This window comes from Triturus cristatus, chromosome 4_2 (genome assembly GCF_964204655.1).
Source record: "Triturus cristatus chromosome 4_2, aTriCri1.1, whole genome shotgun sequence".
Classification (NCBI taxonomy): Eukaryota; Metazoa; Chordata; class Amphibia; order Caudata; family Salamandridae; genus Triturus; species Triturus cristatus.
The window spans coordinates 128,273,908-128,297,824 of record NC_140586.1 but is presented as its reverse complement, the minus strand read 5'-3'; the positions used below and the strand labels follow the sequence as shown (position 1 = coordinate 128,297,824).

The 23,917-nt window shown below is 44.6% G+C and overlaps 1 protein-coding gene across 1 annotated transcript in view; it reads right to left on the bottom strand.

The window, feature by feature from the left end:
- POU6F1 (POU class 6 homeobox 1) overlaps window positions 1–22,152 on the bottom strand; it is a 212,082-nt gene extending 189,930 nt beyond the window's left edge. The window contains exon 1 of the mRNA XM_085600779.1: window positions 21,805–22,152. The gene's annotated coding sequence lies outside the window, so the exon portion shown is untranslated. The remainder of the gene's footprint in view (window positions 1–21,804) is intronic.
- Window positions 22,153–23,917: the final 1,765 nt, after the last annotated feature.

Sequence of the window (23,917 nt, the reverse complement as noted above, 5' to 3'; positions counted from 1 at the left end):
GCCCGAATCAAAATTTAAATCCACAGACGCAGAATGAGGTGTTAATGAGTCATCCGCCACAGGGTATATAGATCTACATAGTCAATTGCCACCTGCCCCTAAATCACATTTTGTGAGTCAAGCCAAGTACAGTGTGGACGCCGGATTTCCAGAAGGAAGTGGTAAGAAAAATGTTGTAACATCGCAGTTTCTTTTGCAGGACCCACTAATCGATTATGAGCAGGAATGACGGTGCCTGAGGGGGGAGGAAGGGGAGTGCTTGGCGCATCCCTACCGGTAGATCAGTCAGGTCCATACGTAGAAGGTAAAGTGGAAGGAAATGATATCACTTTCTTGTTGGATACTGGTGCTAACAGGTCTACTGTGAGAATAGCAGACATTCCTAACCTGCCCCTCTCAGGTGAAGCCATCCAAGTAGTAGGTGTCTCGAACAAACAGATTAGAACCCCGATCACAGAACCAATGGAGGTACGAATTGGAAATTTTAAAGAAATGCCTAAGTTTGTGGTCTGTGACTCAAGTCCCGTAAACTTGCTTGGAAGGGACTTGTTGTGCAAAATGAATTGCAACGTATATTGCACGCCGGATGGTGTTGCAATACAAACCCCAGACGAAGATGGAGTTTACAAGCTTAGGTTAGCTAAAAAGGGAACATAAGTAAGGGAATTATATTCAATGATAACCAAAAATGAGTTACCTGCTGAAGTCAAACTGAATGTAAATGCAGAGATATGGGATTTTACTGGAAAAGAAATAGGATTAATGGCAAATTTAGATCCTGTAAAAGGGACAGTGAAAGAAGGTGCTGTTTATCCAAATACTCGACAATACAGAATGAGTCCTGAAATAAAGGCAGGTGTTGCAGCAGAAATTGAGCAATTAGTCGAACGAGGCATCTTGAAAGAAATAATGAGTAGTCCTTGTAACTCACCTATAATTGGCATTCACAAACCCAACGGGAAGTATAGGGTGGTTCAAGATCTTAGGAAAATGAATAAGATTGTTGTACCATGCTGTCCAGTAGTGCCCAACCCAGCTGTGATTCTTTATCAGATACCAGAAAGAATCAGAATAATAAGACAAATGCAGTTGCCACGAACCCAAAAAGAAATAAGAATGTTTCTTGGGGTTGTAGGATATTGTAGGCAGTGGATTGTAGGATTTGCTTTACTAGCTAAACCCATGATACAGATGACCAGAAAGAGAGCAAAGGACCCCATAGAATGGGATGATGAAAGCATGGAATCATTCATAAAATTACGAAATTGTTTGTGCGAAGCACCTGCTTTGGGAATGCCAGACTACTCAAAAGAATTTGCATTGTTCTGCTATGAGAGAGGTAATTGTGCACTCTCAATTCTGACACAGAGACATGAATTAATGCAAAGACCAGTGGCATATTTTTCTGCTACCCTAGTATGAGAAGTTGGCCTGATATATGATGTCACTAGTTCTAGTGTACACCCTGTATCAGTCCAAACAACCCTTATGGTGATTGGTTGTAAAGTCAACCTTATAGACCAGCTATCCTAGTGGTAGCATGGACAAGAGCAGTCTTAGGCTAAACTCTGTATGGCATGTGAAGCCATCTGTTATACCATTTGCAATCCCTTGAATACCAAATGAAAGGACACCACAACAGATATATATAAAAATAGAATGTATTTATTCTAGTCAAAATACCCTCAGCACTCTTTATGAGATTCGAGATAAGTACAACACAGTCTTATTTAAGCATACATAAGTCACACAGGTAAGTAATACAGTTAGGCCCTAGGGGCCACGCAAACCATATACTAAGTAAGTGGTATAGGGACCACTGTCACGAACACAGGTTAGGCCTAGGCCTAGGGAATCGCTGAGGCTACACTATACTACCAATTGTTAGGAAGTGGGAGGCCCACGGGATTCAGGTGCAGAGTGGAAACACTCACGCGTAATGCGTTAAAGTCGATAGAAACAGTAATGTTTAGAATTAAAGAGCTTTAGGACACTTCGGAAGGAACTAGGAGTTAGAGACTTGGAAACTAGACACTAGGATAGTCAATACCCTTGTGAGCACCAGAGTACTCGAGTTACCTAGCCCACGGGCTGCGGGTGCATAGGTGTGAACTTGCGTCGGGTTTCGTCGTCGACTCCTATGGATGCCTGAAGAAAAGATGTTGACAGGCAGTCAGTGAAGAGTGTCCGGTGGATTCCAAGGATGGAATCAAGAAGGACGATACCTGCAAGCAGAGGGGACAGAGTCTAGGTCGCCAGCCAGGAGCCGGGAAGGAACCAGGAAGGAACCAGGCGATGTCATGAAGATGCAGGTGAAAAGGTGAAGCTTGTCGCAGCAGCCACGGGTACCAGGAGACGTCGAGGACGACCAGAACCAGGAGGCGAGCTGTCCCACGAGGGCTCTTGCTGATGGCGGCGTCGGTGTCGAGTTTGGACACAACAAGCCTTGACAAGCGCAACCCACGCAGAATGAAGGATTTGCTTCTGTTGACGACCAGGAAGGCCTGAGGTGCTTCTCTTTCACAGAGAAGCAAGGGCCAGTCTGGAGGAGCCAAACCAGCGGTGGATAGTGAAGAGTTCGTTGTCACAAAGGCTACTAGCCAACGGGCAAGCAACCGGACAGACGCGTAGAGCAGGAAAATGCAGAAGAGCCCCACGCAGAACTCGCGGAGTGTGGAGGGCTGATCTTCGGTGCAGATGGTGCTCGGGGTTGGGGCTTCTCAATCCCCAGAGTACAACTTCGAGGATGCCTCAGAAGCTGCGCTGGAAGCAAGTAGCCAATTTTCCCAGGTAGCCGGTCCCACGTCTCTCGTCGCCTCCACGGATCTCAGCTTTGCTGTGGATATGGATCAGGGTCAGAGAAGTCTGGAAGTCAAGGCACTGGTCGGGATCTGCAGTCGGTTCCTCGTAGAACTTGGGCAAAGCAAACGGCAGGTCGCTTGATGGTGCCTGTTTGCACAGGGTGGCCACTCCTTGTCCACAAGGGAGATTCTTCAGTCTTCTTCCGTAGTCAAATGGCGAAGTTCCAGAGTTTCTGTTCAAGTTTCAGTTATCAGGATAATCCAAAGTCCTAGGGACTCAGCTCCCACTCTTATACTAATCTGGGGGGCTGGGTTACCTGCTAGGTCCCTCCTATGGGTGGGGCCAGGGAGGGGGGCGGTTACACCCCCTTCCCTTTGCCCAGTTTCGCGCCAGGACTGGGGCTGGAGTGCCCCAGCACCGGTTTGAACTGGACTATGCATGGGACACCTTGTGTGCCCCAGGCAGTGTCTCGTTTCTTTCATCCCTCCCTGCCCCAATACACTAAGTCCTGTCTGGGGTGGTGCTAGCACCTACCATGGCAGGAAACCGATTGTCCAAGCCTCCCTCGCTGGAAGGACTCCCAGCAGCAGGAGGTCAGACTTGTGTCTGTGGCAGCAGCGTCCATTTTGTGACGCTGGGGCTCTGGTTAACTTTAACCGGGTAGTAGGTCTTCAACATGTCTTCTCCCTCTAGAAGGGGGGAATACTATCTTCATCGCCAGAAATGGTGTGGTAGTATTCCAAAGTGTTAGACACCTTACACGACATGTTTTGATAAAACCAAACCATAGTTACCATAACCGCGAGGATTATAAGGCACTTTAAGAGTATATGGTAGGCGATATCATAGAACAGCTATAAGGACATGGTTCCGAAAGCTGCAGACAGGCTCAGCTCATGCTAGAGCACCATCTCACATGTTACCAAGCACTCTGCCTTCAGGATTGTTATGGCCTGCCATAGGAGTGACTGATAGGTTACCATGTGTCTATATATAAGGTAGGTATAGGAATACTACACCTAAGCAAGGGGTGATTACACAACCTTGCCCTAGCTGAGTGATCAGCCAGTTGTGTCATAATGGAAGGCCAGCCAGGGGTGGCATAATACATGCTGCAGCCCCTGGTAGGCCTAGGGTACACCTATGCCCTGGGTACCTAAGGTACACTGTACAGGGCCCTAGAAGGTGATCCTTACCAATTAGGTTATGTACCTAAAGTACATAGTATGAATTTAGAGAGAGAACAGCTGGGCTGTGGGTCTGATTAGCAGGCCCACAGCCACATCTAAGTCGAAAACCAGTGAAGCAAAAGCAAAAAGTGGGGGTGAACATAGAAAGCAGACCCTACTCTCCTACACCTAGATCCTGTGGCAAGTGCATTACCAGGTTGCCTGAAAGCTGTAGCTGCAACATGTGTGAGCATAGAGCAGAGTGAGTCAATTGTGATGGGACACCCTGTCAAGGTGTACATTCCTCATATAGTTGTGATTTTGTTAACCAAAACCCGAACGCAGTACCTTACTCCCAGTAGGTTAAAAAAATATGAGAGAATAATACTGGGGGCTGAAAACGTGACTATAGTGAGGTGTACTGTTCTTAATCCAGCTACCTTACTGCCTGAACCCCATCAAGAAGAGGTGCAAGATGAGGCCGAACATGAGTGCCTTGATGTGACTGAACTTAGCACCAAACCACGTCCTGACACACAAGAGGAACCCCAGGAAAATGCAGATCATGAGCTATTTGTAGGTGGCTCATGCATGCGACACGAGGAGGGAGGACTGAGTGCTGCTTACGCTGTATGTACATTAACTGGAATAGTCGAAGCATCCTATTTATCAGAAGTCAGATCTGCACCAGTAGCCAAATAAATTGCTTTAATTAAAGCATGGGAAAAAATGGAGAATAACCATATTTACAGACAGCCAATATGGTTATGGGGCTGTGCATGATTTTGGCCAGCTATGGATGCAAAGGGATTTCCTGACTTCCTCAGGAACTCCTACTAAAAATGGAAATTTTGTGAGAGAACTAATTGAGGCAATTCAATTACCAAAATAGGTGGCCATGGTTAAGTGTGCTGCTCACCAATCAGGAGATGACTATGTGACAGCCGGTAACCGATATGCTGACCAGGTTGCCCAGCATTGTGCAAGACATAAAATTGCACTAAATAAGAAAATCGAAACTTGTGGAATCAGCTGCCAACTTATGCTACTTGCAGGAGTGGGAACCTAGGAGGAGGTGAAAGATCTGCAGGATGCAGTAGACATGAGAGAAAAGGAAGAGTGGGTGAAAATAGGATGTCAAAGAAGGGCAGAAGATGGTGTGTGGGTGTGTTATGATGGCAGACCAATAATGCCAGCCAGCATGCTTGCACCAATGGCTAGAATGTATCATGGAGACACACACGTGGGCAGAGATGCAATGATTCGACTTTTCAGACAAGATTGGTTTAACACAAGGTTCAGGAATGTAACAGAGTGTCTTTGCCAAAGATGTTTAACATGTCAACAAATGAATCCTGGCAGGAAAACCGTGGTTAGCATGGGAAAGATTGGAAAGGCAGAAGGTCCCTTTGTAAGACTTCAAATAGATTTTATTCAACTGCCTGCTTGTCTAGGGTTGAAATATGTACTTGTCATAGTTTGTTTATTTTCAAAGTGGGTGGAAGCATACCCGACCCGAAGAAATGACAGCTTGACAGTGGCCAAACTCTTATTAAGAGAACTCATTCCTAGATTTGGTTTTCCAGTAACGATTGAATTAGATAGAGGGTCTCATTTTAATAATGAAATAATTCGACTAATATGTGAAGCATTCAAAGTGGAACAAAAACTGCACGGTGCTTACCGCCCAGAGGCTCTAGGGGTGGTAGAACAATTGAATGGCCCAATCAAGTCAAGACTCGGAAAGGTGTGTGCATCCACCCCATTGGAATGGCCTGATGCTTTACCTCTTGTTCTAATGGGACTCAGGAGTATTCCAGACAAAAATACTGGATTGAGTCCCCATGAAATTCTCATGGGAAGAGCAATGAGAAGCATGCGTACCAGGACACAAGCTGTTGAATATAACTGATGTCTTGGTTTTGGAGTATTGCAAAGAGTTGGCTGACAGAGTGCGTTCTATCTCTCATCAGGTTGGGGAAGACGCAGTCAACAGACAGCTGAGCCAAGCGCATGATCCGAATCCCGGTGACTGGGTAGTTGTGAAAAATCACACTCGAGAATCGTGCCTAGCAGCAAGGTGGGACAAACCACATCAAGTTATACTGACTACTTCAACAGCTGTAAAGTGTGCAGGAATGCCTAACTGGATACATGCAAGTCATACCAAAAGGGTACCAGCTCCTGAAGAAGAAGAATTTCAATTGAAACGAGAGATTGAAGTTGCTGAAGGTTGTGCAGCTGAAGAACTTCCTATAGAAGATCCTGAGGTAGCTGCCCAAGAACAACCAAGCACTTATCAGGACGACTGGATCCCAGTGGTGGACATACCTGAAGTATTTATAAGAACTAGAAGCTAAAAATAGTTAGACAGACAGGAAAAGAGTGAGGACCAGTCAGGTAAAGAAGAACTCGCTTAGGAGAGTAGGGAAACGACTATTAGGGAACCTGAGCAAGAACAGTTAAGGAGAGAACAATATACTCAGACAAAAGAAAACCAAAGCCCCATTCCTGAATCTGAGGAGGGACAGATAGGGTTTAGAGAAAACGTTTCAGGCAGAAGAAGGTCAAGGGGTAAGAAGACCTGAACAGGACCAGTCAGGCATAGAAACACAGGTTCAGGATACAGAAGAAAAACTAGACATCTCCAATCCTGAACAGGGTCAGATTGAGGTAGATGAACATATTCAGGCAGAACAGGCCAGAACAATAAGCCCTGGACTAAGTCAGATAGAGAGGAAATCTGAAGACGAAGATGATCAAATTGTGAAGCAAATAAAATAAAATAAAAGAAGTCTTGAAGAAACTGACAGCGCAGTGAAAATTAAGAAAAGTCGAAAAGGTGATAATTGGCCAAGGATTATTAAGAGACTGAAATACCGCCTTAAGACAATCAGTGAAGAACCTGATCAAGTAAATGAAATATCCAGTCAATCTGGACCTTCCTCTGTAACATCAAAATGAAGGAGTCAAAGATTGAAGACATTAAATAACAAGTTCAAGGGTCCTGAATGGACATATGTCATTCTCAAAGATTTTGAAAATCTCGACTTAGATGAAGAACTGACTGCTGAGCGAATTGATGAAGAAGTGAGACCGACTTGAAAGAGAGAAGACGCTCAAGGTGTTATCTCATACCAAGTTTTTGAATTAAAGAAGAGACAATCTTCTTGTCCAAAAATGTCTAATAATAAAGTTACTGGAAAACCAAAACAAAACTGTATAAAGAAGTGCTGTAGGATTTGTATATGTAGCTTATTATTAATCTTCATAATGTGGGTAATATTAGCAATAGCTATTCCCTATTTGATGGTTATGAGCAAACAGAATAGTACTAATACACATACAAAGGCAGCAAACATTAAAGGAGATAGGGTAGACTTAGAAACACCAGATGAATTAGATTTACACCACACTGTGAATAAAAACTAAACTGATTTAAATGTATTTGCAAATCTATTACATTATGTAGAAACAATGGAAGTTAGTGATTGTTATCTTAGTAGCTGAAGGGGTACCTTATCATCTTTGACATATGGTATTTCATGTAGTGTATTGACTAGTTTATTTTATAGAACTGGAAACTACAGTATTATTATTCAAATGCAGATGTAATATTTTCAGGAGTCCCTATGCGAAAGAGCATGAACCCCGTCCTTAGTACTAGAGACTCACAATCGATGAGTGAATATTTTCTAATAATGAAAGCAATAGACATAGCTGATGCACACCGACGCAACTTAACTTTTAAATTACATGAAGAAGAAAAGATATTTTTGAATTTAGTAGAACAGAGGAGACAGGATTTCCAAAGAAGGGCCTCTGAACCGAAACCTCAGCTACCTAAATGGGCTGAGAAGGAAGACCTTTTGGTAACTGGCAAGACTCATGCTGCTATGTCCCTGGATTTTGAAAAGAAAGGTAAAATCTGTCTCCATAGACTAAAAACAGAATATAACAAAGCATTTATTGGTTCCAGTGAGTGTGAACATAACTTCTTAGTAATTGGGGGTTGGGGACTAAAAGGAGGAACTGATCCAGTATTTCCTGGAATTTATTATATTTGTGGAAACAAAGCCTATTTTAGGTTGCCTGATCACTGGTACGGGAGTTGCTATTTTGGAATAGTATTTCCTAAAGTTTATCATGTTAAAAGAATCACTGGAAGCAATAATGACAGTAATGGACTAACCCGATATAAAAGAGCTAGTTTTTCTGAAATAGTAGGTGATATATTTGGTGCATTGATACCTTCAGTGGGGGTTCTGCTGAATTCTCGAAAAATCTGTCAATTGTCAACAATAGTTGATCAGTTATCTACTGACACTGCTGGAAGATTTTTACTGATCAATACAGAATTAGTTGCTGTTAGATCTATGGTTTTACAAAATCGCCTTCCCCTTGATATCTTATTAGCAAAAGAGGGTGGAGTCTGTAAAATGTTGAAAGCGCAACATTGTTGCACTTATATTCCTGACAAAAGTGTAGAAATTGGGAGGTATATTAAAAATATTACACATTTGGAAGAAGAACTGAAACCACTGGAGGTTGACAATGTATGGAAGAAAATAACCAATGTTTTTTTCACTATTAGTGGTTGGTTTTCTAACATAGGTAAAAGTATCTTAGATCAAATATTTTTGCCAATCATGGGCATAACTTTGTTAGTTCTGATGATAATGTGTTGCCACAAATGCAGTGGAAAAAGAAAAAGGTACGAAGTGAATGACAAGTGTAGAAAAAGAAAATTAGATGAAATACGACTTGAAGAATTGAAGGGAAATATCTACAAAAGAATGAAAGGATCACAATTTAAGAAGGATAAAGGAGGGAATAAAAGATTTGAAGAATTTGAAATGGCAGAATGCTAAAGTTGGCATCTGAATTAACAGAAGCTAGTGATGGCATAAAATGCCATCAGAGAGGGGATTGATGGAGCAAGGTTTCGTGTAAAAAAAACTTGCTCGTATGCAATCCTCTCGAATAACCTGTAACATTATAACCAACCTGTTTGTGAGTACTAACTTTGCATCACATTTTACATATTGTATCTAGGGGAAGGTTTTCTATGTGCTTTACAAATAAGTAACCCGAGTGTCCTTAAAATGGCCGCCAAAACGTGGGAACTTTTCTGCGCATGCGTCTACTACGTCTACGTAGTATGACGTCTCCTGTAGCTTGGGGGGAAATCTTTGCAGCTGCGCAATAGCTTTTAACATGGCTTCTCGAAAACCTCGCATTAACACACATGCTGTGCTGAAACTAACCTGTGCAAGTTTTACTAAGCCATTAATGCAAAAGATATATTAAGTAAACGGGGTTAGAGTACAAGTAAGCGGTATACAGTGAATTCATTTAATTTTGTATTCTAACATTCTAAAATTCTAACTGACTTTATTAATAGCTTGCAATTGGGCCTTGGAGGGTGACCAATGTCCCTGTTGTTTTGTGGCAACTACGCATTTGTGTAACCTCCTTGTTCTGAAACCAATGAAATCATTGAATGGCTGCCAATCCATGTGGCCAGCAAGGACATGGGAAGATCAACTTCTGACCCTACGAGAGGAAGAAGCCGAAACATTGTATTGCAGATTTATCGATCCACATATGAAATGCTTGTGGAAATAAAGCTTGTGGTTATTAAAATTAAGGGGCAGGGAATTAGACAATAGAACTAAAGAAAGTTATTGCACTTAGTATGGTGCGATGTCCTCACCCCACTGCCTGGTCCAATCAAATTGAGGGGTGTACATAGAATTGAAACATTTGGGGGTGGATCATACATTTGAATTGGTATAACAGAGGTAAGTTCTAGTTAGTTAGACACACTTGACCAAATTCATGCTGATGCTGTGCTGAGATGCTGCCTAATTTTGCTGCAATCTGACTGAAGAACCCAACACTAGGGAAGAGTCGCGGAACAACCAAGGAGGCACATCTAGGAAGGGGTCCGGAAAAGCCCGAGCCGGAGAGAGTAGTACCAGAGAGGGGTTCAACGCTGGAATTGCAACTAGAAGAGATCATATTCCCAGTCCTGAACCCTTGGTACTCTGATGTCTAGGTCCTCACACCATTCTAGGTAAAAAAATATATATTTCTGTGGGGTTGTGCTTCGTATTTGCTCTCTGTTCTTTCTTTCCTCAGATACTGTCATCAAAAGAAATTAATTAATGTGAACTGAATATAAGCTAACTACTACATTCCTGATGGAGAATTTTGATGTATCTATGTGTATTCTGATTTGACTCACAAAATTATTGATTCAGATAAACCTCTTAAAACTCCTACTGAGTCTGTGGTTCTTAAATAAAAGTTAAATATGTTATTTCCTCCCCATTCTAATCTACAACCAGATTTATCAACATAGTACATTTACTTAGGAGACAGGGATGGTAAGGATACTGGTGTAAAGGTTCTCTAAAGCAAACAAAAATTGATGACCAGCGGATATTTGCTAAGCTCATTGAATGTATGAATGTATATGGGCCCAATTGAGTACTGTGTGTATGTATGTACGAGCTGGTAAACTCCGCTACATCAACTGCGCATTCCAAGGAACCAGACCAAGAACACAAATTAGTAGTATCCGAATACAGAGCTGCTTAATATAATAAATATTACATCCAGAAAGGGTCTGAGGAGGAAATATTAAAACCCGTTTTCCAGACAAAAACATTTTTTTTGCTGGGTTTGTTGTGTTGGATGTTTTTCAGTATGATTATGAAAACCTTGTGTGGTGCTTTACTCTTTTTTCCCATTATGTTATTTAGGGCTAGATGTACGAAGGTTAGGAAGAGTGATTTCCTAATTACGATTCCTTGCTAATTAGGAAATTGCTATTCCTAATGTATGAAACTCTTTGAGTTTCATTAGCCATTCGTAGTGGGTCGCAAATAGATAGGAATTGCATCCATCACAGAGATGGTGGTTTGCTGGGCACAACATTCATACATACCATTCCAATTTAGTACCGGGAAAAGACACCCTCAATACGCCCATTTCAAATACGAATCGCAAAATCCAAATTGTGATTCGGTAAAGAGTTACTGAATCGCAATTTGGTCTATGTACAAACCCAACAAGCATTTCTGTAATATCATACATCCTGATTCTGTGAATTGGGCCGTTTGGAACCTCAAAAATGCTTTGTACATTTAGCCCTTTTTTTTTTTTACAGAGTTTTATATAGCGCAAACTTGACCCGAAGGTATCGGGTATCAGAGCGCTTTACACGCGCACCAGTTGCGTTACATGAGGACACATTCATTTTTGTTAGGCACGGGGAGATTAAGTGATTTGCCCAGAATCACAGGATGTTGCGCGTCCCTGCCGAGACTCGACCCTGGTGACCCAGCTCCGAGGTCGACTGACCTAGCCGTTATGCCAACGCCCTTAGTTCTGTAGTGTGTGTGATGTTATATCATTCAGGTCGCCCTTTTGGTGGACAGTGATTCCTTTACAGAACATTCAAGTGTTGCCTTATACATGTCATGGACAATAGAGGGAACGGTGCAATAATGGAACTTTGCAATCTTAATCTTATGTTTTGGTAGACTTTGGACTCCAAGGGGAATTGCGTGTAGCAGGGGAAATGCTCGAACAGACACTGATTAGGACTGATGTACTACATACACTAAAGCACTAAGGCCTCTGAGGTTATCTGTTGGATTGATATGGCGTCGCTAATGTCATAAGAATGAGTTTAGGAATTAATTGGGGTGGGAGGGTTTGAAGGTATGTTTTTATTAAATGTAATGATTTTAATTAATTAAACATTAATAATGTCTTATGAGCCCAGTGACAGTTATTCTCTGCTCACTGGGCCTTTGCAGTGACGGTCTTCTCTTCAATGAAGCATCAGAAAATCCTCTGGAGTTTGTGCTTTAGTTCTTTAGCACTACATTTTTGGTGAAGAGGTGGTGCACCCTCAATATTTACAAGAATTAACAGAACAGACCACCGGCTATAAAAGGCATTTTATCAGATGAAAACATAAATTAAAAAAACAACAGTTAAGCTAGCCACCAAATTGCTTGAATTCACATTCAAAGTAGAGTAAATTGCAGGAGGAAAATATGTGAAGGCTGATTTTTTTCTAGGTTGTCTTCTGATATTGGGATACAAAATGAATTGTCTTAAAAAGCTATAGAGGAGTGCATTATGGCTAAAGTGGAAGATGACCTGAAATGTACAGACATCAATGAATGGATGGATAACTTAAAAAGAATGTGGTATTGAATGAGGTAATGAAATATTTACTCACAGGATGGCCCAAGGAAAAGTCACTCAATGTTAATTTATAACCGTTTTGCAAAGGGGGGAGTTATCACTTGAAGGAGCGTTACTCATAAGACAAAGAATCATTTATGGAGCTCATGGAGATCACTTAGGAAAGACTGCAGCCAAAAGGAGGATGAGAACCGTTTTTGGTGGCCTGAAGTAGATGGTGAAGTGGACGAGGTAGTACACAACTGTATTTTTTGTAACCTTGGTGACAAACATACTGTCACTTCAGTTCTCACTCTAATACCGTGGAATATCCTGCAAGGGTTTGGCACAGAGTGTCAGTAGATTTCTTAGTTCCTCTCAATGTTCTTCCAGGTCATTCTAAGTATATGATTATATTAGTAGATCACATTTCGAGGAGACTGGAAGTCAAAGCAGTATCTGAACCTACTTCAGTCAATGTGATATGTTTTTCTAAAGAGATTTTTGCATAAGAAGAGTATCGGAAGAGATACAAATAACAGTGTTCAATTCACTTATCAAAATCAAGAGGGAGAAAGGACCACTTGTACCTGTGTAACCAGGGTCACTACACTGTTTTTACTTTTCCACACCACCATACCATTAAAGAATCCTCTTAAATGGTGACGTAGGGAATGTTAACTCACTTCACACGAGCACTGCACCCACCTTTTTTATCCCTGGACACTACTGTAATACCAGTTGGTCTTCCTCCAGGTGGAGGTCAGTATACCTATGATAAAAACCCAATGATGATGCTGTCACGTTACTGAAAGGCGGAGAACCAAGATATACCGCCCACAACCTGTGTACATGAATGAGGTTTTTTTAGGAACATTCGCAAACCAATTGACCCTGGTTACACAGGTATAAGTGGTCCATTCTCCCTCTTGATTTTGATACTATTACATGGAAGCGGATTGGACTATAACTTCACTTTCTCTCCCTTTCTGATCCAAGTAGTGAAATATTTGCCTACACCACTCTACCATCCCAAAGCCAATGGCAAGTCGGAGGGATTCAAAAGAGTATTAGTTGAGTGTTTACAGACTGCATGTAGGTAAAAAATAGACTGTATTGAGGCTATTAGGGATATGTTACGGTCCTACAGTAAAACATTGCATTATGTCACAGATCCTGTTGCATTTGAAGTAATGTCACTTTTACCAACGTTGTGGTGGCGATAGGGGCTGCGCCTTATGCACAAGGAAGCTTTAAGACACCTCGCTGGGCCGGTCGCTACACACACTGCACGGCTTACCGTGTGTGACCAGGACTCCTGCCCTTCACCGCTGCGGCCACGAGTTCGCCGCTGCACCCGTATTTCTGAGTATTGTTGACTGCATACAGTGTTTTACTTGCATTGTGCCCTGTTTATTGCCTGTTGCCAGTATATTTTGTGTTTCTCCGTGACTGTTTTTCCCGCCTCTGTGCCCCCCCCGCTTCCCGCCGCTGCTCCCCTGCGGCCCCGCCCCTTTTTCTTCTGTGTCACGCTCCCTCTGTCGCCCATTGGCCGCCCCGCTCCCGCCTCCCAGCTGCTCCTCCCTCCCACTTGGCCATTTTGGAGGACGCCGCGCGGTGGTGAGCTGTGACCCTTGACCCTGCTCGCAGGGCCGGTCGCTACACACACCGCACGGCTCCCCGTGTGTGACCAGGACTCCTGCCCTTCACCGCTGCGGCCGCGAGTTCGCCGCTGCACCCGTATTTCTGAGTATTGTTGTTGACTGCACCCAGTGTTTTACTTGCATTGTGCCCTGTTTATTGCCTGTTGGCAGTATATTTTGTGTTTCTCCGTGACTGTTTTTCCCGCCTCTGTGCCCCCCCGCCGCTGCTCCCCTGCGGCCCGCCCCTTTTTCTTCTGTGCCACGCTCCCTCTGTCGTCCATTGGCCGCCCCGCTCCCGCCTCCCAGCTGCTCCTCCCTCCCACTTGGCCATTTATGGAGGACGCCGCGCGGTGGTGAGCTGTGACCCTTGACCCTGCTCGCAGGGCCGGTCGCTACACACACCGCACGGCTCCCCGTGTGTGACCAGGACTCCTGCCCTTCACCGCTGCGGCCGCGAGTTCGCCGCTGCACCCGTATTTCTAAGTATTGTTATTGACTGCACCCAGTGTTTTACTTGCATTGTGCCCTGTTTATTGCCTGTTGCCAGTATATTTTGTGTTTCACCGTGACTGTTTTTCCTACCTCTGTGCCCCCTGCTCCCCGCTTCCCGCCGCTGCTCCACTGCGGCCCCGCCCTTTTTTCTTCTGTGCCACGCTCCCTCTGTCGCCCATTGGCCACCCCGCTCCCGCCTCCCAGCTGCTCCTCCCTCCCACCGGGCCATTTATGGAGGACGCCGCGCGGAAGCGCAGCGGACGCGCCAAAGGCAAGCCCGTCTACGCACGTCCGCGCCTGGACCGCGCCCAGCGCCAGAACCCCTGGCCCCCGCCAACACCAGGACACCCGACTAAGATACGACACCGCTGCTCTCATCGCACTCAACACCAGATGACCAACCGCCTGCTACCAAGCCACCTCAAAGCGCACCCACTGACCCTTCATCTGTCAAGCCTGCAAATTCACCTGCCTTCGACCCCGCACCCCGCCCACCAAACCAAACACCAACAACAACCACCTTAAGTACATCCTCCTTAACACCCGCTCCGTTCACAAGCACACCATCGAACTCTGGGACCTCCTCGACACATCAGCACCAGACGTCACCTTCCTCACGGAAACCTGGTTGAACGCCTCCTCAGCCCCTGACATCGCCATAGCCATCCCAGACGGCTACAAAATCACCCGGAAGGACCGCATCAACAAAACGGGAGGAGGAGTCGGCATCATCTACAGGAACTCCATCAACGTCACAACCAATGCCGAAGACATCGTCTCCACCACCGAACACCTATACTTCCAAATCCACACCAACCCCCAGACCACCCTCAGAGGAACGCTCATCTACAGACCCCCAGGCCCGCGCACACAATTCAGCGAAACCATCGCAGACTTCATCAGCCCGCACACCCTAGCCTCACCAGAATACATCCTCCTAGGAGACCTGAACTTTCACCTGGAGAAAAACAACGACAACGCCACCTCCACCCTGCTCGACAACCTCGACAACCTCGGACTCAAGCAACTGGTGGACACCCGCACCCACCTCACCGGCCGCACGCTCGACACCATCTTCTCCACCAGTAACCACGTCGCCTTCAACCACTCCACCGGACTACACTGGACCGACCACAGCGGCGTACACTTCACCTTCAAGAAGACTACATCTCACCACCTCGCGCACCGGATCCCTCGCAGATGCTGGAGCAAAATCACCACAGACCAGCTAACCACATCGCTGAGCCAGAACCCACCAGCCGACACCAATCTACCCGACACCAACAACGCAGCCCACAACCTCGCTCAGTGGCTCACCAACTGCGCCAACGACCTCGCTCCTCTGAAGAACCCCCAAGGCAAGACCGGCAACAGAAAACCCCCATGGTTCACAGCCGCCCTCAAAGCCGCAAAGAAATCTTGCCGAACACTCGAAAAGACCTAGCGCCACGAACGGACAACAGAAAACATGACAGCCCTCAAAATCGCCACCCGCAAATACCACCAGCAGATACGGGCCACCAAGAGGACATCGTTCAAAGAGCGACTGGACAACAACACCCACAACAGCAAGGAGCTCTTCAGCATTGTCAAAGAGCTCTCCAACCCCAACGCCAGCAACAACGACATCACCCCGTCACAAGACCTCTGCAACACCCTCGCCACGTTCTTCCACCGCAAGATCGCAGATATACACAACAGCTTCGGACCCCAATCTCAACCTCCGGACACCAAACCAGCGACCCCCACCACCACCCTCAGCGTATGGACCCCCATCAGCAGTGAAGACACCATCCACGTCATGAACTCCATCCACTCCGGCTCTCCCTCCGACCCATGCCCCCATCACATCTTCAACAAAGCCGACACCATCATCGCACCCCACCTTCGGAACGTCATAAACAGCTCCTTCGCGTCAGCCACCTTCCCTGAGAGCTGGAAACACGCAGAAATCAACGCTCTTCTGAAGAAACCCACAGCGGACCCCAAAGACCTCAAAAACGTCTGCCCCATCTCTCTTCTACCCTTCCCGGCGAAAGTCATTGAGAAGACCGTCAACAAACAGCTGACCGCACTCCTCAAGGCAAACAACTCGCTCGACCCTTCCCAGTCCGGATTCCGAGCCAACCACAGCAGCGAGACCACCCTCATCGCAGCCACAGACGACATCAGAACCCTGATGGACAACGGAGAAACAGCCGCTCTCATCCTCCTAGACCTCTCAGCAGCCTTCGACACCGTCTGCCACCGCACCCTAATAGACCGCCTCGACAACACTGAAATCCAAGGAAAGGCCCTGGAATGGATCACCTCGTTCCTCTCCGGCAGAACCCAGAGAGTCCGCCTCCCCCCCTTCCGCTCCGAGATCATCTGCGGCGTACCCCAAGGATCCTCACTCAGCCCAACACTCTTCAATATCTACATGAGCCCCCTCGCCACCATCGCACGCAAACACAACTTTCAACATCATCTCCTACGCCGACGACACCCAACTGATACTCTCCCTCACCAAAGACCCAGCCATCGCCAAAACCAACATTCAGGAAGGTATGAAAGAGGTAGCAGACTGGATGAAGCACAGCCGTCTGAAGCTCAACTCAGACAAGACGGACGTCCTCATCCTCGGACAATCCCCATCAGCCTGGGACGACTCCTTGTGGCCCACGGCGCTGGGCACCGCACCAACAACCACGAACCACGCTCGCAACCTGGGATTCATCCTGGACTCCTCCCTCACGATGACCAAGCAAGTCAGCGCCGTCTCATCCTCATGCTTCAACACCCTGCGCATGCTCCGGAAGATCTTCCGATGGATCCCCACCGAAACCAGAAGAACAGTCACCCAGGGCCTCGTCACCAGCCGACTGGACTACGGGAACGCCCTTTACGCAGGAACCACGGCCAAACTTCAGAATAGTCTCCAGCACATACAGAACGCCTCCGCATGACTCATCCTCAACATCCCTCGCCACAGCCACATATCCGCCCACCTGAGAGACCTCCACTGGCTCCCCATCAACAAAAGGATCACGTTCAGGCTGCTCACCCAGGCACACAAGGCGCTCCACAACACGGGCCCCGAATACCTCCACAGCCGCCTCTCGTTCTACACCCCCACCCGCCAACTCCGCTCCACCAGCCTCGCCCTCGCCACCGTCCCTCGGATTCACAGAACCACCACCGGAGGAAGATCATTCTCCTACCTGACAGCGAAGACTTGGAACTCCCTCCCCAAACACCTGCGACTGACCCAGGACCATCTCAACTTCAGGAAACACCTCAAGACCTGGCTCTTCGAGCAGTTGCGGCACCTCCCCCCCCCCCCCCGCCCCAGCGCCTTGAGACCCTCACGGGTGAGTAGCGCGCTTTATAAATGTCTTGATTGATTGATTGATTGAATGTGAGAAAGGAAGGCGGTTTCAAAGCAGTGTCCATTTTGGATGGTAAAAAGTTTGAAGAATAAGTGTGATGTAAGTATTTTGTGCAAAGAAGCCAAAAATAACACAAGTGACATTCAGGGCTTATTGCGTAGTAACAGAGACGGCAAAAGGAGAGGAGTGCGTGCAGCATCCAAAGTCATCATTGGGGACTAGGGCCAGATGTACGACCATTGTGATTTGCGACTCGCAAATTGAGAGTCGCAAATCACAATGTACAACAGTGTCTCAGACACCATTTGCATGCCTCATGAATATTAATGAGGCACTCGTAATTTCCTCCCAGGTATGGTGGCCTGCTGGGCTCAGCAGACCTACGTCTGGGACTGCTTTTAAATAAAACTGTTTTTTTTTAATGCAGCCCGTTTTCCTTAAAGGAAAACGGGATGCATTTAAAAAAAAAAAATGAAATGTTTTCGTTTCATTTTTTAAGGGCAGGTATTGGTCCCTGGGCCCACGTCTGCCCCTAAAAAATATTTTCCACTGCATTTGCAAAGGGGAAGGGGTCTACTGTGACGTAGGCTGGAGTTGGAATAGTAAATTATACATTTCTAATGTCAGCGCGCCATCCACTGCAAGTCGATGTAATGTAATTGAATGGTAACAACGCGGTCGTTGTAACGACAGTGTTGTAATGCCATGCGATGTAATGACTCGTGTTGTATAGAGTCAAATTCTTCCATGACAGTCTCTTGAAAATATTTTTCCTTTATTCCACTGTACGTAGAACAAAAGCACATGTGACATTGTAGCAACCAGTAAGTGCTGAATAACTTACAACTCTTAAGGTTGTTGCAAAGCCTTCACTGAAAAAAACAAAAAAGTTATGGACAGAATACTTGAATTAATATCAACCATCAGTAATTACTTTGGATTACAGGTGTTATGAGGTCTAGCAAACCTGAAACAAGAGTCCACCCACCTGCTCCCCTTAGGTGATGTGAAGTAGAGCGTAGAATACTGTCATTTTTCTTTAGAAACCAGTTTATGAGTCAGAGGTCTTAAACAAAACAAAGGTTTGATTCAGGGCTCTCTTCGGTAATGTCCCAGTAAAAATGGAATAAAGAATGTGTGCTTAGCAGGTTCAAGAAGACTTGGTACTAAAGGAATCACCTGTCTTTCTTGTGACGCAGTGTCTCAAATCTTAGAGGTTTCATAAGAGGGGGAGTAGCCTGACTGCTAAGATTTTTGGTTGTTCAGGTGGTAAACCTATTTAGTGGAATCACATCACCTAAAGCGTAAATCCAGGAACGTAGTGCCCTGTATTTGAGGAGAAAAAGCTTTCTGGTCTCTGTCTGTGTGATGTGATATCTGCACAGGTTACTGGAGCTGAGTCCCTTTTCCCTTTGAGAATGCTGATTCTCATAATATTTGGTTTGATCTTCTCTTAACGGATCCAATGGAAAGTACGCATGAGGCTGTATATATATTGACATACATATGCGAGAATAGTGTGACTGTGGTTTTAGGAATATTGCAATGGGATTTAAAATAAGCATTCATAAATTTGGAGTTTGATTTTAAATACATTTTGTCAAATAACTCATTAATATATAGAAAAACTGAAGGAGGTGTCTGGATGAAAAGTATATTCCTTGAGTGTATTGACAAATTATGGTAATGTCCACTAATAATTCATGTATTATAATAGACCAAAGAGTTTACATCAATGCCGCTAGAATTCCTGCTGTTGCTCCTCTGTGTACTGCCCCAAAATCTAGAGTGGTTTTTGGGCACCCCTCTGGGATAAACTGCTTTCTCTATCTTGACAACAATCCCAAATCACTGTTGACAAAGATCTAAGAGAATTGCAGGTATTAGCTCTCTTTGCACCCGGGTCATGCCATTCCTGCTCCATGAAGGATTTCATTGATCTCTGGAGGAATGGTGTATTCTTTCCAGGGTTATAGCACCTCCACTCCAGGATGAACACATAGAGATATGCATGAAGGTTGTCTTTCCTGGACCATAACTTATCTGGTCATGAGTGGACCCTAAAGATCAAAATAATAATAATAAGTAGTGATTTTCCTGGATTATAGAATCTCTGCCAGAAGTAACCCAGAGATTCCCTTTGAATGGGACGGGTCAGTGGGTTTTTTGTAAGATGGCCTGAAAGACTCTCAAAAGACAAATGTTTCATCATTGCAGTGCAGTGCAACCAGCCAATTAAGGTAGCAGATGACAAGGTCAGCCGCATCCTTGGCAATTTGTTGCCTGATTGTCAAATAATGAGAAAGTCCAAAATAAAGGTATGATCTAAATATGTCATAATGGTGTACTGCACTGCACTTCTACACCAGTTTAGAGGCACGGCTTTCTGATTTTTTGCTGCAGTTTATCAGCTGCGACTTGTGTGAGAGAGAGAAAGTAGGACTGACGGAGAAGGAAGCAAATATACCCAACAGAATTCATAAGAGCCGGACGGGTGACAATTCAGACCACTAGTTGTGTGACTACACAAAGTTGGCAACTATGTTGTAAGGTGGGTGCAACTTATTCCTGAATATGGGCATCACCCAAAAGAGTTGGTCCAGTAAAGTTTTTTCTTTGCATTCTGGTATGCATGCCGGTCACCTCTTGTCTCAAGAATGCGGGTGAAGTCAGGCATTTAAGATGGTTATCCCATTAAGATCAATGGCGAATTTATCGTTTTTTGCAAGGTGATATAGGTTTGAAAAGCACCTGACTCTGTTAAATTTTATGAAGGCATGTTGTTATGCTGGTGAATGGAAGTAAATGAAAGTGGGTGACATATGCAAAATGCAATTGAGTTGACAGGTATGGGTATGTGTAGTCCTGAATTCATAAGGGGACAAGAAGGTAACCGCAAACAGAAGGCAAATATAAAACATGAAGTGGAGGATTCTTGTTAGATAAGCTCGGGATAAGGCTTTCAAAAGGGCAGTGATATAAATTGAAATATAGAAGTGCAGGTACTAGCCCTTCCAAATTAAAGAAGTGCAGGTACTTAGTACCGGACAGTAACTACCCATTTACATTTAAAATACTGTCACGTTTAACAGGTAGGTCCGTGAATAGCTAATCTAGTCCATGTGTGTTCTTTACATTTTGGGACTGCATCCTGGTTATTACATTACATAATCAATAGAACAACCCTCGGAAAGCAGGGACTAATTATTCAGTAGATGAAAATATTAAACTTCGTATTACAAAATGCATTCTTAACACACTTCGTGAAAAATAGCTACACCGCTGCCACTCGACAGCATCTGAGGAAACGATCAACCATCTAGGTTCAAAAAGCCATCTAGCTTTTGAAGCCATCTAGCTTCAAAGAGAAAAGGCTGACCACCTAGCCAGATATAATATTAGCCTCCGTGCCTTTAATAAAATCATGGTTTTCTATACATTAAAACTGTGGAAAATCTGAATTTCGCTATAGGATTATCGCTTAGCCACATATAGATTCGCTATGGGATTATCGCTAAATGAATCTTGTTATCATGAAAAATTAACCATGAACATCTTTACTCTGGCGAGACATCTAACATACGCCTCAACAAGTGGTAAAACCGTAAAAGATGTGGTGGACGTTAGATAGGGATTACAGCAACACAGCCCATTCAAAAATGGATGCCTGCATTTATTTACACACTTCCTGAAGTCTCCCTCGTGCCCTGCCTAACCAAATCCCTTTGAAGTATGTCTTCTCTTTCCACTTGGGAGCAGGCTTTTTTCTGCGCCCGCGCAGTAGGATCTCCTCATACGCCTAACGCGCAAAGCTCTCGCCACCATTTTCGCGTTGCGAACATCGGGGGTGAAAAAAGCGCCCCATCGATTCACAAAGACCCAAACAGTACGAATATATAAATATGTATATAATAAAAAGGGGTACGTGTTCCCAGTGATAGTCCACCACGTTCTTATAATGTCAGCCAACCAACCACTTTTAATCCTTAAAATTCTCCTTTTATTCATAAATATATAAATTATGCTAATTAACACCCATTGCATATTAACGCCACAAGAAAGAAAAACCTCCCATTTTCCGGGCTTCCTTCCCCGTCAGTAAAACCCTGGTTTACTTACCCGTTTTAAGATGATCCGTGAGGCGAAGGGGTCCGTTTTTTTCTGCGCCACTGTATTTTTTAAAAATATATCTCAGAAATATCAAATAGAAAGAGAAATGGTGTGTAAACACGTCCGGCATTTAATTTGGATGTCTCGGCTTTCCGCACAAAGAGGTACGAAGAGGAGCAGTATTCGTCTCATTAATATATAAATATTGTATATATATATATTATTCCAAAAACTGTGCCATGGTACTTTTTCCCAAATTGGAATTGTGGCAGACGCGTAAGCGGTACGTTTTCTAAAAATCATATATAGATATCCGCGGTCCCCTCGCTTATAAACTTGAATGCAGTTTTTTTTAGTTGCACATTTTTTTTTTAGCAACTGCGTCATGAACATAATTTATGCAGGGCAAGGGCTGCATGCTAAACAGGATTTCTCTAAAGAGAGGGAGGGCCCTGCAGCTCCTCACAAGCAGAGGAGAGAGGAAATGGGCGGGCAAAAAAGGAGGGTTTGTGAGGTGATTGCAGTTTAGTCAGCGTAAACTGCTACGAGAGCGGCTCACAACTAGTAAATAAACGCGAGTAGGGCACTGTTAGGGTATGTAAATCATGGCCCGATGTATTTTTAATTTTTATATCTGAAACACGATTGCGTCCTATATTGTAAACACAAAATATAAATTTCAGTAGAGGATCCCCCGTAGCGATTTTAACACTGTTGTTTATGCCGTTCGAGTTCGGAATTAATAGATTATGGCCAAGGGTAGCCCACCTTAACGTTTTAATGAGAACGATTAAAGGCAATTCGATATTAAAAAATAGTGTTATGGCGTGATTTTTAAGCACGGGTTTCCTTATAAAAATATATTCCTTGGTGTATTTTTCTTAACTTGTACTATTTTTATTCCTTCTTCAAAATACAGAGGAAGGGTGAAACTGTTGTTATAATGCTTAAAGGACACATGCACTATGGTACAGTTGGAAGGGGGAGAAGGATTGCAAGTTCATATAGCTGATAAACCGAGTTTACTGACACTAACAAGCTTTTGCAAAGCCAATAGGTTTCGCCTATGTAAGATCTATTGGCTTTGCCAGTGTTTCTTAGCCATGTTGCAACATGGCTGAAAGTAAAGAATAAAGCTGTATGATAGAGCAAGCGTTGACCGTGTCATAGTGTTTAAAAAATATATTTTTACTTTCAGCCATGCTGCACTGAAGCTAGCACTGCTGTACAGTATGGCCCAAAAACATTGACAAAGCCAATAGACTTTGCATAGGCTCGACCTATTTGCTTTGCAAATGCTTGTTTTCATTGAGCGAGCACATCTACCCCATTGAACAGCCTACCAGCATGTAAACGAATAGGATCTTAGATATGCAGGTATTAGTGAGGTTTTAGCTGACTGCTTTCCTCAAAATAGTATTAGAAGTTGATCTCTGAATTGTTCTAAAAAATCTTTCGAATTTCTCTTTTTGGCTATTGTAGTGGGTCGCTTACAGGGGCAATAAGCAAGCAAGACTCTCAGGTAGGTAGAATAAATACCGTGGTTTATTCCCATATAACACTTATGGTAACAGGGAGAGCGCTGGGGAACGTCTAGCTCGTTCGCGGGCTCGGCACTTACTCCTCAAACCCAAAATGGCCGCCACGCGCCTACGTCATTGCGCTGGTAACAACTAGAGCGCAACTCTACATATCTCCCATTTTTTCACAGTAAACACAAAAACAAATACTTTTACTTGCGTGCGTACTCCCTTCCATCTCCCATCTCAAAGTTTCTAAATCTTGCAGGTCTCACCACCGTCCTTCCAGTCCGAGTACATCTCACAGGGGTGCCCATGGCGGGATCGGTGCCCTCTTGGGAAGTACTCGGGACCCCCCCCCAGTGTTTGGGGGAACTCCTTTGTCGGGAGATCCACATGAGCTTTCCATGAGTTCAGAGTTACCCAGTTCACCACCATCCTGTGCTTCTGCATCCCCTTCTCTTCCTCTTGGGCTGCTTGTGTTGGTGCCAACCGGTATAGTCTCAGTCCCTTGACTCCGGGACGGTATCACCTGTCCTCTTTCCCTTCCGTTCCATTACATGATTTTGTTGCACTTGGACATACGGTCCTGTGACCACACT